The sequence below is a fragment of the Galeopterus variegatus genome, unplaced genomic scaffold (genome assembly GCF_000696425.1).
Source record: "Galeopterus variegatus unplaced genomic scaffold, G_variegatus-3.0.2 Scaffold191, whole genome shotgun sequence".
Classification (NCBI taxonomy): domain Eukaryota; kingdom Metazoa; phylum Chordata; class Mammalia; order Dermoptera; family Cynocephalidae; genus Galeopterus; species Galeopterus variegatus.
The window spans coordinates 643,115-656,681 of record NW_007726302.1 but is presented as its reverse complement, the minus strand read 5'-3'; positions in this window follow the sequence as shown (position 1 = coordinate 656,681).

Sequence of the window (13,567 nt, the reverse complement as noted above, 5' to 3'; positions counted from 1 at the left end):
TCTTTAAGCTTGTCACAATTGACTGACTTGTGAGTAGCCTTTTGGAGGCTGTGAAGTTGGTGTGTGATCATATTATCCTGGAGATCCTGGTCCCCATGGCCAGTCTGGTAGTCCCAATTTGGGTCTGTGCAAGGGACAGCAACGGCTCTCACAGGCCACCTATTATTTGGGCATGTACCTCATCTGCCTGTTGTTGGGGTGTTATCCAGACCTGCTCCCTATTCTTGGGGGATAGGGTAGAAGTGGGAATCATGCAAACATCATGCCAGGTGAGATTATTAGACTGGCTGAGATATCTGAATTCCTTAAGATATGTTTCCGGGTCGGACTGGAAAGATCCCAGTCGTTTTTCGATTTGGGAGAGATTGGAAAGAGAAAAGGGGATATGGACCCGGACAGTTATCTCCGTCCCAGCCACTTCATGGAAGGGGTATAAAGCAGCTGGAGCTGAGGTGGGGTTGTCACCTGACTAAGGGGAAGAAGGAGGGGGGCTGGGTGGCTGAAGACAAAGAGAGGGAAAAGGTGAATGGGCTGGTGGAGGATCTGTAGCGTAAGGAGGTGGTCAGGGAGCAGAGTTGTCTGATGGATCAAAAGATTGATCCGAGTCCAGAAGGGGAGGTTGGGCGTGAACTAGGAGAATTTGAGACGTAGGACAGTTTTGACAGAGAGAAGGACACGATCTGAGATAGAAGAAGGCTTGCACATAGGAATCTCTCCGGCTTTGCTGCTTCGGTGACAAAAGTTGTCTAGGTCTCTGAGAGTATCCAAATCGAGAGTGCCATCTTGTGGCCATTGGGATCCATTGTCTAGTTTGTACTTAGGCCAAACCTGATTGTAGTAGAAAACGAGGCATTTGGATTTTAATGTCTCCCTGGAGGCAGAGAGATTATCCAGGAGACAGCTCAGAGGTGTAGAGTGCAGAGGCTTGGAGATAGCTCAGAGGCATAGAGCGTGGAGGTTTGGTTTGTGAGGATTCCATTTAGAGGGTGAGAAAGGAGGTGATCTGTCCCAGTAGAAGAAGGGTAACGCCAAGGAGCGTCCTCAATGGTGTGCGCCTTCTTTTCAACAGAGGAGCCACCAACTGGCTAGAGGAGCATCCTCCAATAGCTAGTGGGCATGAGAAGGGTTCCCTTGGCCAGGCTCCTGGTCTTTGGGAAGTAGACAGTAGTCAAAGAGACAGTAGTCATAGAAAGTAGTCAGGGGAATCTGTAAAAGTAGGACAGAGCCACTGACTCACCTTGAACTGAGGCTGATGGTGGATGCGTTGGTCTGAAACGGCAAAAGGAGAGAGTCCTGGAGGTACCCGGTTTGGCAGGTCTGGGAAGGGTGGCCCAGAGGGGCCAGTCAACCCAAGAGAGGAGATCATCCGAAGGTCCCAGCCAGGATCCTTCCTGGGTTTCGGCACCAAATGAAAGAAAGTGAGCCGAAATGCCGGCTACCCATCAAGCTCTATTAAAGGAAGAAAATCTGCTGGGCTGCACTCAAAATGGAGGGCAGCACCAGGCGTGTGGGTGGGAGAGCTTATATAGGCTGTAGGGAAGGCTGATGTAATCAGGGGGAGGTTTGGTGCTGATGTGGAGGAGTTTCTCTTTCTCAGAAACCACGAGGTTTCTTGTAAGGGAAAGGCTGGCAGCCATTTTGTGCTGAGTTTGTGTAAAATGGCACCAGTCACGTCCAAGATCCATCAATGATATACCTTAGTTTTTTTATAACTTCTATAACTACCCAGCAAGAAATGTTCTGTGCGTAAATAAGGTATTTGAAAGTTAAGTGATATATGAATCATATTTGTGCAAAAAAGAATAGTATTGACCTATGGTGCATTTAAAAGGAGAAATTACAACTATTATGTAGATTTAAAAAAAAGAAAAGGATCCCATCCTATATTAGGCCACTTGTCTAGTCCTCAGTGAAAATTAGATTGTGTATTGGTGTTAGTTAATGATATACTTTATACCAGATTACCTTTTGGGGGGGCATAATTTGTAGGTTTTTAACCCCCTCGAATGTTCCAAAAGATTTTAGGATGCTCTTCTAAGGCTTGCTATAAAAGAATTTGTTAAACTTTCAATATTTTCACATATGCTTAATATTTCACTTTTATATATAGATCTGAATTTCTATCTGGCACCGTTCCCTTCAACCTGGAATTTTCTTTAGCATTTGTGCATGTGCTGTTGAAAAATTCTCTCAGCTTTCACTATCAGAAAAATCATTATTTCGCCTTTACTTTAAAAATACGGGGCCGAGCCCGTGGCGCACTCGGGAGAGTGCGACGCTGGGAGTGCAGCAGCGCTCCTGCCGCGGGNTTCACATATGCTTAATATTTCACTTTTATATATAGATCTGAATTTCTATCTGGCACCGTTCACTTCAACCTGGAATTTTCTTTAGCATTTGTGCGTGTGCTGTTGAAAAATTCTCTCAGCTTTCACTATCAGAAAAATCATTATTTCGCCTTTACTTTAAAAATACGGGGCCGAGGCCGTGGCGCACTCGGGAGAGTGCGACGCTGGGAGTGCAGCAGCGCTCCTGCCGCGGGTTCGGATCCTATATAGGGATGACCGGTGCGCGTGAGCGCGGTGCGGCCGGTCACAAAAAGGACAAAAAAAAAAAAAAATACGTAATATATTTTTTGTTAGATATAGATTTCTAGGTTAGCAGATTTTTTCTTTTAGCACATTTTTCTCCACAATTTTTTTTTTATTGTGGTAAGCTATACATAGTATATAATTTATGATTTTAACCACTTTTAAATATACAATTCCGTGGTACTGAGTATATTCACAGTGTTATACGACCATCACCACTGTCCATTCCCACAACTTTTTCATCATCCCAAATAGAAACTCTTTTCTTCAAAATGTTTTATTTTAACATCTACTTGAACATATTTTTGGGGTACAGTTTGTTTCGGTACATGCATATACCGTATATTGATTCACTTAGGGTAGATAGCATAGTTTTGTACCTGTTAGTCCACCCCTTCTCTGCCCCCCAACCTGCTTCCACTCCCAGCCTCTGCTTACTATTATTCTACTCTCTACTTCTATGAGAACTTTTTTTTTTTTTTTTTTAGATTCCATGTATGAGTGATATCATGCAGTATTTGTCTTTCAGTACTTGACTTACTACACTTAACATGATGGTTTCCATTTCTATTCATGCTGCTGCAAATGATAGGATATCATTTCTTTTTATAGCTGGGTAGTCTTCTGTTGTGTATATATACCATATTTTTTTTTATCCATTCTTCTGTTGATGGGCATTTAGGTTGGTCCCATCTCTTGGCTATTGTGAATAGTGTTGCAGTGAACATGGGAGTGCAGGTGTCTCTTTGATATATTGATTCCCAGTAGTGGGATTGCTGGGTCATAAAGTACTTCTATTTCATTATTTTTATTTTTATGGAATTTAGGTATTCATGGGCCACACAGCTGACTGTCAACACCTGTGCCCAAGATGTGATAATCAGATCAATACTATCAGCATGCCCACCACCTGAAATTGCAATTGTTTCCAGTGTCCCCCACCCAACCTCTCCCCAACTCCCTCTTGCCCCCCAGGCACCCCACTAGCACCCCTAGGTCTGTTCAAGTCTTTCTTTCCTTCCTTCCTTCTTTCTTAGCACCCCTGTATGAGTGAGGACATGTGGTATTTCTCTTTCTGTGCCTGGGTTGTTTCACTTAACATAATTTTCTCCAAGCTCGTCCATGTTGCTACAAATGGCAGAATTTCATTCTTTTTTATGGCTGAGTAGTACTGCATTATATATATATATACACCACATTTTCCTTATCCAGTCGTCCATTGATGGACATTTAGGTTGGTTCCAACTCTTATTGGCTATTGTGAATAGTGTTGCAGTGAACATGGGAGTGCAGGTGTCTCTTTGATATATTGATTCCCAGTAGTGGGATTGCTGGGTCATAAAGTACTTCTATTTCATTATTTTTATTTTTATGGAATTTAGGTATTCATGGGCCACACAGCTGACTGTCAACACCTGTGCCCAAGATGTGATAATCAGATCAATACTATCAGCATGCCCACCACCTGAAATTGCAATTGTTTCCAGTGTCCCCCACCCAACCTCTCCCCAACTCCCTCTTGCCCCCCAGGCACCCCACTAGCACCCCTAGGTCTGTTCAAGTCTTTCTTTCCTTCCTTCCTTCTTTCTTAGCACCCCTGTATGAGTGAGGACATGTGGTATTTCTCTTTCTGTGCCTGGGTTGTTTCACTTAACATAATTTTCTCCAAGCTCGTCCATGTTGCTACAAATGGCAGAATTTCATTCTTTTTTATGGCTGAGTAGTACTGCATTGTATATATATATATACCACATTTTCCTTATCCAGTCGTCCATTGATGGACATTTAGGTTGGTTCCAACTCTTGGCTATTGTAAATAGAGCTTCAGTGAACAAGGGAGTGCATGTATTCCTTTGACATGTCGATTTCCATTTCTTCTTGTATATACCCAGGAGAGAGATTGACAGATCATGTGGTAGATCTATCTGTAGTTGTCTGAGAAATCTCCATACTGTTTTCCATAGTGGCTGTACTAATATACAGTCCCATCAACAGTGCAGGAGTTCCCCTTTCTCTGCATCCTAGCCAGCATTTGTTATTTTGTCTTTTTGATTATAGCCAGTGTAACTGGGGTGAGATCATATCTCAATGTGGTTTTAATTTGCATTTCCATGATTAATGATGTTGAGAACTTTTCAAGTACCTGTTGGCCATTTGTATGTCTTCCTTGGAAAAATGCCTATTCAGCTCCTTTGCCCATTTTTAAATTGTTTTGTTGTTTGAGTTCTTTGTATATTCTGGGTATTAATCCCTTGTTGGGTATACAGTTTGAAAATATTTTCTTCCATTCTATAGACTGTCTTTTCCCTCTGTTTCCTTTGCTGTGCAGAAGCTTTTTAGTTTGATATAATCTCATTTAATTATTTTTGCTTTTGCTGCTTGTGCTTTTGGGTTCTTATTCATGAGGTCCTTGCCCAGTCCTACTTCCTGAAGTGTTTCCTCTGTTTTCTTTCAGTGGTTTATAGTTTCAGGTCTTATACTTAAATCTTTAATCCACTTTAAGTTGATTTTGGTATATGGTGACAGGTGCAGGTCTAGTTTCATTATTCTGCATATGGGTATCCAATTTTTCCAGCACCATTTATTGAAGAGGCAGTCTTTTCCCCAATGTATGCTCTTGTTACCTTTGTCAAAGATCAGTTGACTGTAAGTATGTGGGTTGATTTCTGGGTTCTCTATTCTGATCCAATGGTCTGAGTATCTATTTTTATTTTTATACTATGCTGTGTTGTTACTATAGCTTTGTAGTATTATTTGAGGTCAGGTAGTGTTGTATTTCCAGCTTTTACACTTTTTGCTCAGGATTGCTTTGGCTTGTTGGAGTCTTTTGTTATTCCGCATGGAAGTTGAGATTGTTTATTGTTTCTGTGATGAATGTCATTGTTATTTTGTTGGGGATTGCATTGAATCTGTAGATTGCTTTGGATAGTATGGACATTTTCACAATGTTGATTCTTCCAATCCAAGAACATGGAATGTCTTTCCACCTTTCTGTGTCTTCTTTAATTTCTTTCAGTAGTGATTTGTAGTTCTTTTTGTAGAGATCTTTCACCTCTTTGGTTAAATTGATTCTTAGGTATTTTATTTTTTTGGCAGCTATTGTAAATGGGCTTACTTTCTTGATTTCTTTTTCTGCTAGTTTGTTATTGGAGAATTAAAATGCTAGTGATTTGGGGGTGTTGATTTTGTATCCTGCAACATTACTGAAATTGTTAATCAGCTCTAAGAGTTTTCTGGTAGAGTCTTTAGGTTTTTCTATATATAGGATCATATCATCTTTAAACAGGGACAGTTTGACTTTGTCTTTTCTAATCTGGATGCCTTTTCTTTCTTTCTCTTGCCTGATTGCTGTGGCTAATACTTCCAGTATTATGTTAAATAGGAGTGGTGATAGTGGGCATCCTTGTCTTCTTGTTCTGTGATCATACATATTTCTTTCCATCTACTAACTTAGGGATTGGATTGTTCTTGTTTTTCTAGTTCTTCAATGTGTAGCATTAGGTCGTTTATTTGAAATCCATTTTTTTGATATAACCATTTATTGCAATAAGATTCCCTGTTAGTACTGCGTTTGCAGTATATCACGGGTTTTGATATGATATGTCTTTATTTTTGTTGGTTTCAAAAATTTTTTGATTTCCTGTTTAATTTCTTGGACCATTTCTAGGTCATTCAAGAGCCTGTTGTTTAATTTCTTTGTATTTGTATAATGTCTGAGTTTTGATTGTTATTAACTTCTCATATTAATTTGTTGTGGTCTGAAAAGATACTTGAGGTTATTTCAATTTTTTATAGTTTGTTGAGACTTGATTTGTGACCTAACATGTGGTCTATCCTGGAAATGTTCCATGTGCTGATGAGAAGAATATATATTCTATAGTTGTTGGATGAAATGTTATATAGATATCTGCCAGGCCCAATTGGTCTGAAGTGTAGCTTAAATCTTTGTTTCTCTGCTGATTTGTTGCCTAGATCATCCATCTACTGCTGAAAGTGGGGTGTTCAGGTCCCTGACTATTATCATATTGGGTTCTATCTCTTTCTTTGGGTCTAATAGTGTTTGCTTTATATATCTGGGTGCTCTGGTGTTGCATGCATATACATTTATGATTGTTATGTCTTCTTGCTGTAATGACCCTTTTATCATTATATAATGGCCTTCTTTATCTCTTTTTATGGTTTTTGGTTTAAAGTCTGTTTTATCCGATAATAAGAATAGCTACTCCTGCTTGTTTGTGGTTTCCATTTGTGTGGTATATCTTTTTACATCCCTTCACTGTTAGTCTTTGTGAGTCTTTGCAGATGAGTTGAGTCTCTTAAAGACAGCATACAGTTGAGTCTAGCTTTTTAAAAATTTTTTAGTTTTATTTTATTTTGTCAGTATACAATGTGGTTGATTATTGTAGCCCATTACTAAAACCTCCCTCAGGACTAGCTTTTTAATCCACTCTGTCAGTCTGTCTTTTGAATGGGAGTTTAATCCTTTTACATTTAGGGTTGTTATTGAGAGGCATTGTTTTCCTCTTGGTTTTTAATTGCTTTTTGATTAGATGTTTTAAATATCTTTTGTTCCTTTCTTCCTTGTTTATTATTTGTTGATGTTTGTTGGTTTCTTGGGTGGTAAGATTTTTTTCTTGTTTGCATCTGTGTTTTACCATTGGGTATTTTTCTTTCTTGTGTATTCGTGGTAGTGATTATTTTTCAAGTTCCAGATGGATTCCCTTGCAGAAAATTTCTTGCAGAGCTGGTTGTGTGGTGATAAACTCCCACATTTTTTTTTTTCTGGTCTGGAAAATACACTATTTCTCTCTTTTTTCTGTTGCGTATAGTATTCTTGGGTGGCAGCTTTTTTTTTCTTTTAGTATTTTGAATATGTCATCCCTTTCTCTTCTTGCCTGTACAGTTTCAGTTGAGAAGTTTGCTATTGGTTTCAGTTGAGACATTTGCTGTTAGAAGTTGTAAGAGGCTCCCTTACAAGTGACTTGATGCTTTTCTCTTGCTGCTTTTAGGTGTCTATCTTTATCTTTGAGCTTTGCTGGTTTGATTATAATGTGTATTACAGAGGATCTTTTTGGATTGAATCTTTTTGGGGATCTTTGAGCTTCCTGGATCTGAAGGTCCGTGTCTCTCCCTATACCTGGGAAGTTTTTCATTATTATTTCATTGAATAGATTTTCAGTGCCTTTACCTTTCTCCTTCCCTTCTGGAACACCCATGATTTGGATGTTTGTTCACTTAAGGTTGTCTCCTAGCTCTCTTAGACTTTTAAAGTTCTTTTTGCCTTTTTTTTTTGACTCCCTGGGTTATTACATAAAGACTATCTATGAGATCAGAAATTCTTCTCCTTGCTCTAATCTTCTGTTTAAGCTCTCGGTTGTGTTTTTTATTTCATTGAATGAATCTTTCAGTTCCAGCAATTATGCTACATTCTTTTTTAAGGTATTAATTTCTTTCTAAATTTCCTCCTTCATATTCTGGATTTTTTTTTTTTTTTCTTATTTCACTGTGTTGTCTATCTGAGGCCTCTCTTATCTCATTGAATTTCCATAAGATTGTTACTTGGAATTCCTTTGCAGTCATTTCAAGAGTTTCCTCTTCTGTAGGGTCTGGTACTTGCGAAATACTGTCTTCCTTTGGTGGTGTTATATTTTCTTGTTTCTAGTATCTGCACATTGATATCTGGTCATCTGGTTGATCAATTGCTTCTTCTATTACTCTGGAGTAGACTTTGAGGAAAGACTTTCTCCTCTTTTTCCAGGCTTTTCTGGTGACTCTCCTTGTATCCGTGCAGTCATATATGAAGTGGACCACCTGCACAGTTCATGGCTGCTACTGTAGTGGCAAGCCTTTCTTGTAGCCATAGAAGCTATGGTGGTGGCTGTTGTGGACCACCTCTGCGGCAGCAGTGTGGGGCTTCCCTGTCATGGCAGTGCTTGCTCCTGTCTTCTGTGCAGGCAGTGGGAGGGCTGCCTGGGGCTTTTCTCTGCATGGGCCTGCCTGTTCACAGTGGCACTTGCTTCTGTCTTCTGTGCTGGTAGTTCTAGTTTTAGTTTATTGAGGAAGCTCCGTACTGTTTTCCATAATGGCTGTAGCAATTTATTTCCCCCCCAATGATGCAGGCGGGTTCCCTTTTCTCTCCCTTTTTTCCACATTCTTGCAACATTTCTTACTTTCTGTCTTGATAATAGCCATTCTAATTGGGTGAGATGATATCTCATTGCATTTTCCTAATGAGTCGTGATGTTGAACATTTTTTCATGTGCTTGTTTGCCAGCCATTTGTGTTTCTTTTGGGAAATGTCTGTTCAGGCTCTTTGCCCATTTTTTAATTGGGTTATTTATTTTTGTGCTATTGACTTGTTTGAGTTCCTTATATATTCTGGGTATTAGCCCCTTGTCTGATGTGTGAATTGAATTTTATAGTACTTGTCCTTTTGTAACTGGCTTGTTTCATTTGACATGATGTCCTCAAGGTTTATCCACTTTGTAACATGTGTCAGCTTTCTTTTTAAGGCTGAGCAATATTCCATTGTATGTGTATACATTTTGTTTATGTACAAATCAATTGGTGAATACTTGGGTTACACTATTGTGCATAATACTGCTGTGAAGATGGGTGTACAACTATCTGTTTGAGTCCCTGCTTTCAATTTTTTGTGATATTCAGAAATGGAATTGTTGAATCATATGGTATTTCTATTTTTAATTTTTTAGGAACTGTTTTCCATAGTGGCTGCACCATTTTACATTCCCACCAGTGGTGCACCAGGGTTCCAGTTTTTTGACATCCTCTCCAACACTTTTGTTTTTCTTTCTTTCTTCTTTTTTATTAGTAGCCATCCCAATGGGGGTAAGGTGGTATCTCATTGTGAGTTTTGATTTGCATTTCCATAATGATTATGATGTTGAGGTTCTTTTCATGTGCTTATTGTTCATATTTATATCTTCCTTAGAAAAATGTCTATTTAAGTCCTTTGCCTGTTTTTTAATCAGGTTGTTTGTTTTTGTTGACGAGTTATAGGAATTCTTCATATGTTCTGGGTATTAACACCTTATCAGGTACATGATTTGCGAATGTTTTATCTCATTTTATGGGTTACCTTTTCACTGCGCTGATTATGTCCTTTGAAGTTTTAAGTTTTGATGTAGTACAATTTCTCTATTTTTTTCTTTTGTTGCCTGTGTTTTGGTGTCATATCCAACCTTTTCCACTGTGTTTTCTTCTAAGAGTTTTATAGTTTTAGCGCTTATATTTAGGTCTTCAATCCATTTTGAGTTATTTTTGTATACAGTGTATGGTAAGGGTCCAACTACCATTCTTTTGCATGAGGCTATCTAGCTTTCCCAGCACAATTTGTTGAAAAGACTGACGTTTCTCCACTGAATGGCATTGGTACCTGTAGTGGATTAAATGTCTCCCCCAAACTCATTGAAGCTTGAATTGTGTCCCCCAAGTTTTATGTGTTGGAAACTTGACCCCCACTTTGACTGTTGGGAAGATAGGAAATCCTATTATGGTAAAAGTTTGAAAGATGAGGGCCTTGAGGAAGTGATTAGATTGTAGGACCATCCTGTAGTGGATGGATTAATAATGGTGGCTAGGGGTTTGCTTCTGAGGGCTGTGAAAGAAGAGCACATGAGGGGTTAGTCTCTCTCTGCTCTGCCATTTTCTACCATGTAAGACCCCTAGGTCACTGTTGCCACCACCAAGGCCTTTACCAGTTGTGTTCCCTGGGCTTTGGACTTCTCAGCCTCTGAAACTGTAAGCAATAAATTTTGTTTTCTTTATAAATTAACCAGTTCTAGGTATTTTGTTGTAAGCAACAGAAATGAACTAATACAGCACCCTTATTGAAAATCATTTGACCATATATTTTACGTCAAGGTTTATTTCTGGACTCTCTGTTTCTATGTTTTTATGCCTGTGCCACATTGTTTTGATTGCTGTAGCTTTGTAGTAAGTCTTGTATTCAGGAAGTATGAGACTTCCCATTTGTTTTTTCAAAATTGCCTTTGACTACTTAGGGTCTCTTAAGATTCCATATGAATTTTAGGATTGATTTTCTTATTTTTGTAAAAAAAACACAATTGGGATTTTGTTAGGGATTGCATTGAATCTGTAGGTCACTTTGAGTTGGTATCTTCACAATATTAAGTCTTCCAATCCATGAACATGAGATATCTTTTTATTTACTGGTATCTTCTTTAATTTCTTTCAGCAAAGTTTTATAGTTTTCAGAGTGCAAGTTTTTTGCCTCCTTGGTTTTTGGTTTATTCCTAAGCACTTTACACTTTTTTTGTACTACTATAAATGGGACTGCTTTCTTAATGTCCTTTTTTGATTGATCATTACTAGTTTATAAAAATGCAAGTAATTTTTGACTGTTGATTTGTATCCTACAGCTTTGCTGAATTTATTTATTAATTCTAATTTTTTTTTGGTGTTCAATATTTAGGATTTTCCAGCTATAGATTAAGTCATCTGTGAACAGAGATAATTTTACTTTTTTTTTTTTTTTTTCAGTTTGAATGCTTTTTATTTCATTCTCTTGTTTAATTTCTTTGGCTAGGACTTCCAGTACTATGTTGACTGGAAGTGGTGAAAGTGTGCATCCTTCTGTTTCTGATTTTAGTGGAAAAGCTTTCAGTCTTTTGTTGCATGTGATGTTAGCTGTGGACATTCCACATATGGCCTTTTTATGTTGAAGTAGTTTCTATTCCTAGTTTGTTCAATGTTTTTATCATGAAAGGGTTTTGGATTTTGTAAAATGATTTTTCTGCGTCAATTGATGATCATATGTTTTTTTCTTTCATTGTGTTAATGTTATTGTATTACATTTATTTTCATATGTGAACCATCTTTACTTTCCACAAGGAATAAATTCCACTTGGTCATGGTGTATTATTCTCTTAATGTGCTGCTGATTTGGTTTGCGAGGATGTTATTGAGGAATTTTGCATCAGTGTTCATAAGGGGTATAGGTGGGTAGCTTTCTTTTGGTGTCTTTGTATGGTTTTAGTGTAAAAGTAATGCTGGCCTCATAGAATGAATTAGGAAGTGTTTCCTCCTTGTCAGTTTTTTGATGTTAGTTCTTTAAATGTTTGGTAGAACTCTATAGTGAAGCCATAAGGACGAGGGTTTTCTTTGTCAGGAGGTTTTTGATTACTGGTTCGATCTTTTTATTAGTTATGGGTCAATTCAGATTTTCTGTTTCTTCATAATGCAGTTGATGGAGTTTGGATGTGTTGTCCCCTCCAAAACTCATGTGGAAATTTGATCCCCAATGTGGCAGTGTTGAAAACTGAGTCATGAGGGCGGATCCCTCATGAATGGATTAACGCTCTTCCCTGGGGGAGAAGGGGTAGTGAGTGAGTTCTCGCTCTATTAGTTTCCACGAGAGCTAGTTGTGTATAGGACCCTGGCACCTCCTCAATCTCTCTTGACTCCCCTTGCCATGTGATCTGTTTGTACCGCTGGCTGCCTGCCACCTTCTGCTATGAGTAGAAGCAGGCTGAGGCCCGTGCCAGATGCAGCTGTCCCAGAATCGTAAGCCAAATAAACCTCTTTCCTTTATAAATTACCCAGTCTCAGGTATTTCTGTTATAGCAACACAAAACGGACTAATACAACAGTCTTGATAGGTTTTGTGTTTTAGGAATTCGTTAATTTCATTTAGGTGATTCAATTTGTTAGTATGTAATTGTTCATAGTACTCTCTTATAATACTTTTTATTTTTGTGAATCATTAGTAATGTCTCCACTTTGATTTCTGATTTTTATAATGAGTCTTTTTTTCTTAGTCAACTAACTAAAGGGTTTAAATTTTGTTTTTGAAGAACTAACTTTTTTCATTGATTTTCTCTATTGTTTTGTGTTCTCTATTTTATTTACCTACTCTCTGATTTTTATTTCCTTCATCCTTGCTTGCTTTTAGTTCTTTTTTCTTTTTCTAGTTCCTTAAGTTATAAAGTTAGGGTGTTGATTTGAGATCTTTTTTTTCTAATGTAAGTATTTATAGCTGTAAAATTTTTTCTTCACTGTTCTTTTGCTGCACTGTGAAACTTTTGGTATGTTGTGTGCTTATTTTAATTCATCTCTAAGTATTTTTAAAAATTTTTCTTTGTGATTTCTTTCTGTGTTTTAATTTTCACAAATTTATGAATATTTTAGCTTTTCTTCTGTTAACTATTTCTAATTCTATCCTGTTGTGGTCAGAGAAAATATTTGGTGTGATACTTATCTTTTTAAATCTATTGAGTTAATTTGTGCTCATATATTTGAGAAAATGTCTCAAATGCACTTGAGAAAATGTGAGTTCTGCTGTTGAGTAGAGGGTTCTGTATATATCTAAGAGCTACTCATTTTTTTGGTGTTGTTCAGGTCCTCCATTTTCTAAGTTATCTTCTGTCTTGATGTTCCATCCATTATTGAGAATTGGGTATTGAAGTCTCCAGCTCCTGTTGTGATACTCCTATTCTTCAATTCTATCAGTATTTTTTGCTTCATATGTTTTGAGTCTGTTATTAGGTATGTAAATGCTTACAATTGTTATGCCTTATTGCTGTTTTGAAACTTTCATTAATATATAATGTCCCCCTTTGTCTCTTTAACATTTTTTTTTTGATTTAAGGTATATTTTGTCTGCTGTTTTGAAACTTTCATTAATATATAATGTCCCCCTTTGTCTCTTTAACATTTTTTTTTTTTTTGATTTAAGGTATATTTTGTCTGATATTCATATAGCTATCCCTGCCCTCTTTTGGTTACTATTTGCATGGAATATCTTTTCCCATCCTTTCACTTTTAACCTGTTTATGTCTTTTGATATGAAGTGAGTCTCTTTTAGACACAATATTGTTGGTTCATGTTTTTTTTAATACATTTTGAGAATCTGTCTTTTTAAAAAAATTATTTTAAATTCTCAGTATACATTGTAGTTTGTTTTTGAGACCCTTTACTCATTCCTCTTCACTCCC